Below are 8,984 nucleotides of genomic sequence, written 5' to 3'. Positions count from 1 at the left end.
ATAACTACAAACCATAATTACCTTAAAAAGTAAAAAATTATACTTTATTAATTTTTTAACTATTCTTTTTATCTAAATTAACAAAAAAAAAAAATCAATAATTAATTTTTAATCATATCTAAATACACAATTAACCATTATTTTTATAACCATATGTAAATACATAATAATACATCGGGAAAAGAAAATAATTAATAACAATCGACACATCTAAATACACAATCACAAGAAAAAAAATATCTTCCTTTTGTCAATATTCTCAATCTCGTGCCGAAGAAATCTCTCTTCGTTTGTCAATATTCTCAAGACTAACATTCACACACTATCATTACCTAACAACCTTCTCATTATCTCAACATCTTAGTGTTCCTTCCTTTCAGAATATCACTCCGCGTTATCTCGACAGCTTTTCAAACTTGTGTAGAAACACTTGGATTTTGTTCTCGATTTGCCCTACAACTTCAAACGTCTACCTCAAACATCTGCGCAATATATGTGTGTGGGGAATACATTTCTTTTAACGTTGATTTTATAAATTTTAATATAAATATTTGAATAATAAAATTTGATTTTAAAAGCAATTGAATTTGGTTTACGTTTCTGTTTTTTTTTTCCATAATATAGGAATGATAGAAGAATATTTAATTTTAATATGACAATATATAAAGATGTTTCGCTTTTCACAGTAAGTATAGTTTCGTTTAGATTATTGAAAAATAAAAAATTATTAAATAAAATAAAAATATTAGAAATATTTTAATATTATTGTATACAGAAGAAATTAAAAAAAAAATTAAAATATTATAAAGGGTAATCCATTTTGCTATTGAAAAATATGTGTTTTAACATGTAATATAATTTTAATTCCTAAGATCCAAAGCAATTTAGCAAAAAGAAAAAATAAAAAAAATAAAAAAAAAAATTATGTGTTTTAACATGTAATATAATTTTAATATGTAAGACCAAAAGCAATTTACCTACTTAATTTATGGAAGGGTAGGGAAGAATGCATACTTGGTAAACCTACCCACATCATCATGAATTTGAACACTTTTCATATAAAATATATTCCAGTAGAAAAATCTAAAAAAAATATCATATAAAATATATTCTAAAAATCCAATAATGTTTTTGCAAGTGGAAAAACCCAAAATATCAAGAGTGTTTTTGGAAAGTGGAAAAATCAATGGGCCAAGAGTATGCTCTGCTTATGTGATTTTATCTTCCTCACAGGTAAGGAAATAAGTTAACTGCCAAGGCCGAGAGGTATTTGGCAAGAGCGAAATCCTACACCTTTACAAACCATCAGTCGATAATCTTAGGTGGCATGATTTTCCGTGAATAACAGTGTTGAGTCAACATGCATTGGCTCACTGTTGGTTTCACAACTAAATTATGATAAGTTTTTATGTTGTTTAAAAAGAATTATGATAATTTTTTCTGTTGTTTAAAAAATAAAATAAAACGAGATCATTAGAGGAATTTTGAGGTCTAAAATGGGCCTCCTAAGGAAATTATAAAAAAATACTGGAAATAATAAAATAAGATTAGATTACATCATCAAATTTTAGAGGGAAAAAAGAAAACACTATTTTTTCAACTTGTATTTTCAACTTATCTCCCTATGGGTTTACTCAAATTTTGAGCTACAACACTCTTTGGATGCAAAATTTGACTCTTCATCCAAGGAGTACTCATGTTGCATACTTTCGATGGACCCTGCTACACGAAAAATGAAAAATACATGAAAAATGTGATTGCAATCACGTTTTTCATGTATTTTTCATTTTTCATATAGTGGGGTCTATCAAAAGTATGCAACATGGGTACTCCTTGGATGAAGAATTAAATTTTGCATCCAACGAGTACTCCCGCTCAAAATTTGAGCATAACCTTAAGGAGATAAGTTGAAAATACGAGTTGAAAAAATAGTTTTATTAATTTATTATTTTTTTATATTTTTACTTTTTTACTCCAAAAATGGTGAATCATCCCCCATGGTTGACATCATCATCTTGAATCCTATTGGTTCTTATAAATTTTATTTTGGTTGTACATTTTTCTTAGAAGGCTCATTTTAGACCTCAAAATTTCCCTAATGTTTATTGTTGTTTGCCATTTGACAAGTAGAAAATGAAAATCAATCAATAGTTGTCTGGCGAATGGAATTATAAAACATTTCAAGTCGAATATTTTTTTTTTTATTCTGCTCGATGCCAATGAAGTAACTGACCCCTGGCGTTATGAATATCATTGCTAATGTGTAGATCCATAAAAAGAACTGTTATGTGCATCTTTCGCTTCCAAGATCAGAAAGGAAGCAACCACAATTTTATTCACTGAACGATATTGATTGTGGGAAAGTCGGGCCTAGCAGAAATATTCAATATGTCATTTGAGATAATTACATTCACATTCTAAAATCAGAAGCACTGAAAATTCATATATGCAGTAAGTATATAGCCCATGCCAGATTTTTCTTTTACTTTCCTCTGGGTTATTCATTCTATTTACCTCTCATGGCCTTCTGTAACATGTCCAAAACTCAAAACGGTTGTTGTAATGTCGTTCTAAGAAAAGAAAAAGTATAGAACATGTAAATGATGATGAATTGGTCCTTAGCTCATGTCAAGTGGTGCTGGAGGTTAATAGAAGAGGGGAAATTTTTAACAAAACTATGAAGGATCTAGTGGAATGAACGTACAGACGTACTTTTCAATTACAATACAAAAGTCAATCCAATGATTCCAAGAACCAAATTATATCTAAACTACATGAAGCGTTTCGAGAGCAATAGTCAATGAGACATGTCAAATTTGCAATAGAAAAAACATACAACAACGAAAAACAATCATTCCTAATTAAAATTATTTTCTAGAATTATATGTATATATTACTACAAACCATTCATTTATTAATTTCAATTTTGATATATTTAGTTTTCATACATCAATATAAAAATAGTTTATTATTTTTTTAAGAAGATTATAAAAATCTCAAATGATCAATGCGCTGATATGTGAAACATGCCAGTAGGAATGTCCAAAAAAGTGTACAAGGAAAAGGTCAAAGAAATGGACATAATTGCATCACAGGAGGAGTCATCTCAACAACAATGTGCTTCAATGATATGTAATCATGATTGAATTTGTACATATAAAAAAATAATTTAGCATTAAATATTAATTTTCAAGTATTTTTTTGCAGAAAAGAAAACAAAATGGAACTCATTCAGCACATAAAATAGGGCGACAAGGAAGAAAAGGATTGATATCGAAGTTTGTGAGCAAATGTTAATATTTCCTTATAACAACTCAAGGTTTCTTTTTTTTTATATATATTTTAAGTTGTTTTACAACAACCATCCTTGAATGTCATCAAATAGTTGCTAACATACAAAGAAGAGTCATAAGAAGAAATGATTCACATTGGGGTAAATATGGGTTGTGAGTGTATGTTGGCATATCAAAAATTAATTATGGAATTTGTAAGTATCTATGTTGTTTTACTTCTCTGAGTTCATAATTAATAGAACAAAAAAATCCTTTATATTAAATCTGTGATTTATAATGGGGTTTAAAACATGCAGGAAACAAAGTATGGAACTACTCCAACAAAATACTTGTTGCAACAAAGCATGAGACTTGGTTTTGAAACCATGTGTACAGTTTATGAGTCGCTTCTTGCTATGGTACATTATTATTCGATTTATATAGATGTATATTATTTATTTCTATTTTCATTATTCTCACCAATGTAGATACACTCATTACATTTTATATTTATGTTTGTAGATGGAACAAGATCAATAAGATGAAAACAATCGATGTAATTTTTGTCACTCACTGTAGTATGAGTTTCAGTTGATCAAAGTTTCCAAAGGGAAGTGAAGTTTGAAGCCATCTTCCAAGCCACAGAAGCACACAAAGCCAAATCAAATCCTCTCCATTGCATATTTATCGGAATAAGCTTTCCAACAGTAGGTGGAAGTCCAAAAACAGACTCCTAGATCAGAAGTTAGACCAGGTTGAAGATACTCTTTCAAACCTAGAAAACAAAGAAAAATAGCTAAGGGTTAGGCCCATCGCAAATCACAATTGGGGCCTTTATGGAACAACAGCAGTGGAAGGCAGTAAAACATGTGATCCATCGATCGCTGATATCGCAAATCGACAGTCGGAGGCCCATGGAGCATAGCATATCGGCAGTTCACGTGCAATATAGGCGCTCGCATGTGCAAAAGGGTCCGTGCAAGCACCTGCTCATGAAAATCACCGAGAATTGGGCTTTAATGTTGAAGTGCTGGGAGGGGATGATTTCATTTTACAAAGGAAATCAATTGCAAAACTAGAGGCATGCGGGCCTTTTCTCTCTCCTATAGGGGGCCACATGGCAGAGCACCATTGGTATAGATGAATCCACGCAGTAGTGAACATCAACATGACATGGTAGTATGGAGGACACGTGGCACGCAAATTTGGCATTTTTAGTGGTCATATGGGATAATTTCTGGGTGATACGTGTCACCACTCAGGAGGTGCCATGTGGCACTAATGATGTCATCAATCCTGAAATCGGCAATCGCACAAGGAAAAGGTTACTCATCCTCACATCCTCTCCTGCATTTCAATTTCAATATGCAAGAACACCCCGGATGTGATATTTTATGCAATGGAGTTAAAATTTTATTGGGTCCATACCTTTCAAAGTTCATATGCTCATCCAATACCCCCCATCTCTAGATGGCCCAAATCGACTCTGCCCAGATCAACGACTCCTAAGCCTTTTTGGATCCCCCGCCATATTTCCCTTTATCAGCGAAGGGGGGGTCTGAAAATTGGTTTCCCCCACTGGGCTCCTCTGCTACATGTCCTTCTCATGTCATTTCGCACCCCCCTCACTTACCACTTACCACTCATGCCCCCCTCTGAAAACCACTCATACTCACACTCTCTCCCGCTAAAGGTCATAGTGCTCGGGGACTAAGCACTCAATAACAACCCCCTGGTCTTATGAGAAGAAATGTAGGAAGAGGCTAAACCAAAGGGGGCCAAGGAGCATCGACGATCACCATTCTGCAGCGCCTTCCAGAGTAAATGTCCTGCTGCTGTTAAGACCCGATAGTATGGTACAGGGATTTGAAGGTGGATGGGCCGACAACTATGGCATTTAATAAGGAAGATGTAGCATTCAAACTCTACATGGGCTCATCCAGAAAGGCACTCTATGATACGGAACCAAGGTCGACGCTGACAGAAGTAAATGAGGACTTGGTAGCTCGGGAATAATTAATTATTCGGCATGGTGCCCCCATACAGAGAGAAAATGAAGTACCGCTCAGGGGTCCTCTGCTTCATTACTGCGACATGAAACTGATAGTGCCCATTCCCAGCTTTGAAGGATGAATGGTTCAAGCAGTAAAGGAAGAAATGACGGGAGTTAGCTGAGTAGCATAGTAGGCCACACGTGAGAAAACTACAACCTAAAGAAGTAGCGACCACAGGGATGAGAAAGAAGATATTTTTGTTAACATTTTTGACCTTATGGTTGACTTGTTTTATTACCTTATAATGTGTTACCATTAAATGAGGCAAATAATATTTTACAATGTTTTTGGGCCACAGAGCCATCCCTGCCCGAGACAGCTAGTCGATCTCACACTTGAGACTCGGCAGAAGATATTTTTCTGTAATGAATGATTCAAACGCTCCCCTCTCCAAATAAATAGGGTGAAGTAGCACTTAACAAAGGTTCAGAAATTCTAAAGAAAACACTGCATGTTATTTTCAGACCATATTTCTTTATAATATAGATCTTTCAGAATATCATGTAAATGGTGGTGATTTCCCCTTCGAGTATTACAGTGTGTTATCTCTCTGTTCAAACTCATTTTGTTCTTGTTTCTTCTTTGAATTCATGCAATCATAGCCGTTAGAAATATTTCATACTTCCTCACAAATTCATTTGTATTGACTTATTAATGCATGCGCATGTATGGGTTATTGAAATTATATCTTTAAATTTGCGCTACATGAATCATAGCATTCAGTCCTTCTTTTATCCATTATATCTACCTGTAACTTAGACAAGTGTAGAAATTCTTGATGCCTCATGCTCTATGTAATAAGTGTAGAATTCTTGACATTTTAAGCTCTATCTGATGAGTTACTCCTTCTCCTTATCCTCTCCCATAACTCTGCAAAGCTTATTAAACTGTAAGTCCTTGAACTACTCGTCCTCCACTGTTTATGCATATATTTCTACGATTTGTATATGTGAAGAAATACCAGAAATCCATGGCTTACTCCTTTAGATGAATGAACCAACCCATTCCACTTATATATATATATATATATATCTATATATATATATATATATATATATATATATATATATATATATATATATATATATATATATATATATATATATATATATATATATATATATACACACATTTATAAATTATATGTGATGTCTTCAATATCTTGAGAATCTTACGAGACATGCAGAATCTAGATGTGCCCAAGCACTGGTCTTGTTAGCAATCCAAGGTTGTCTCTGGGAGTGACAACATCTTATGGCATCATTGTCGGGGAACTTATTGAAGGATTTTTCCCCTGGGATACAAAAAATTGAACACTCTTTGTGTAAGTGAGAAAAGATGATTTGATTGAATCCACATCACCTTAGCAACTCCACACCCCACCATTGTCATTCATCATCCTAGCTTTTAAGAAGCCCCACACTCGCTCAGATACCTCTTAGAAGAAAGCCCCATTTGTATTTGCCCCAGAGAAAATAATTTTCAGGAAAGTCTGGAAGGAAAAAATTCCTACTACCTACACTACCATCTCATTAGTATTGGAAGCCTCATCATCCAGCTCTCAACCCGTTGTTACTCACTACTCAGGAATTACTCCTAAAACCCTTACATACCCTACTTTTAGTCCAATCACTCCAACCACTATGGTTGTGGCCCAAGTTCCTCAGTAAAATCTCAATCCCCGTTCATTAATCTAGATGGCTCTTACGGGTGTTTTGCTAAATAAATATGCCCCTCTTAATTTGCCTTAGCCCCTAAGTGTTATACCCCAAGACTACCTAAAGTTTCTGCATAGGTTCAATGGGGAAGATGATAAAACGTTAGAGAGACACATTGAAACCTTTTGTGCCTTTGCTGAGAATTTAAATGTGGAACAATTGGATGTGGTCATGAGACTTTTTGTACAATCCCTTAATGGAGAAGCAAGAAAATGGTTTAAATCCCTACCCAATGCTTCCATCACTACCTGGGAGGAACTTGAAAACTATTTTGCACAAAAATGGGGTGAAAAGAGAAATCATGAGTACCTCCTCATAGAATTTAACAATATAAGGAATAAGCCCAAAGAGGATATCACATAATTTATCAAAAGGTTCAATAAACAGTACAATAACCTGTCGGGTGAGATAAAGCCTCCTCCAGTTGCTGCTTGAGTAGATCTTTTGGGAGCCTTTGAACCCGACTTTGATTTTACTCTAAGGGAAAGGAAGTCCCTCTCTTTAGATGAAATCCAAATTAACGCTCTTGAGGTGGAATCAAATATCACCTCACCCGGGAAGTCAAGAGGAAAGTAGGAACCTGCTGAAAATAAAAGAGGGAAAGAAGAGGCATCCTCCTCTGTTCAAGCTAGAGAATCACTGGACTAAGGTGGGATGAACTGGATAAAATCATCAAGAGTTTATTGCGTAAGGTTGGGATGCCTGAACTTGAGAACAAGAATCTCTCCAAACGGAATGCTCAAGTCAACAACCAAGGTTATAACCCACAATATATAAGGCCTCCACTGCAAATACTTCCAAGGGAAAGAAAGGAACAACTTGATCAGATCCCTCATCCCCTATATTTAGAAGATGTGCCCGACGAAAAATTGTCAGATACACCTGAGATACAGGGAAACTTGTATTCCGCATTCCCTAAAGAAGAACATGAAAAAATGGCTCACCAGGAGATTAGACGTGATAGAGAAGCAACATCGAATGAGTAGGATATGGATTATTATTGTAAACAGATTGTAAAATTCACGCAAGCACAACCACACTGTAACTATGATCTAAGATCTTTAAAGAAGAGGTCGAGAGAACCAGAGCAACAAGAGGGAACTGCTCCCCAAGTTATTCCCCCTGTACTAGATAAATGGAAAGGTAAGATAAATCCCGACCCCTCCAATATAAAGGTCTCATCTAATAAGGAAAGCAATAATTCTGAGGCACACACAGAAAAGGAGGCACTTGTTCTGCTGAAAGCTATCGGTGGTAAGGAAAGAGAAGCAGAGCCAGGAGGTACAGAAAAAGTCCAACCTACATTCAATCTTCAGAAAGAGCTTGAAAGGGTAAAGATTCGTGTCCCTCTGATTGAGCTTCTAAAGCAGCCTACTTATAAAAATCAAGTCTCTCAATTCATGCATCCATCCACTTCAGCACCAACCCATGACAGTTTAAATCTTCAAGAGGAGAGGCCAATGGTTGTTTTGGGGCCGCATGTGGAAGAACTTGATCCTTCTATTGTACCCTTCTACGTGACCCTAGTAATCCATGACCTCTTGTTGCATAATTTCATGTTGGATTCTGGAGCCTCGCACAACCTCATGCCCCTAACAGTGATGGAACAACTCAGCTTGCAGATCACCAAGCCCTACAAGGACCTATACTCCTTTGACTCTAAGAGGGTCAAATGCTTGGGAATGATAAAGGATCTAGTGGTAAATCTGGCTTAGATCCCTATGAAAAGCATGGTAATGGACATAGTAGTGGCAGACATTACCCCTCGGTTCGACATGCTCTTATCTAGGCCTTGGGGTTCCAAGGTGGTGTTGGAAATACTAAGAGGGGGGGCGAATCAGTATTCCTTAGCAATTAGCACTTTTAAATCTTTCTAGAGCATTAGTTAATATTCAATTATTATTAATGTTTATGCAGTAATAACAGTAAATAAAAGAACA

This window comes from Pinus tabuliformis, chromosome 9 (assembly GCF_031772625.1).
Source record: "Pinus tabuliformis cultivar Carrire ecotype Pingquan chromosome 9, CPIR1, whole genome shotgun sequence".
NCBI lineage: Eukaryota > Viridiplantae > Streptophyta > Pinopsida > Pinales > Pinaceae > Pinus > Pinus tabuliformis.
The sequence above is the reverse complement of the archived record's forward strand: the minus strand, read 5'-3'. Positions refer to the sequence as shown.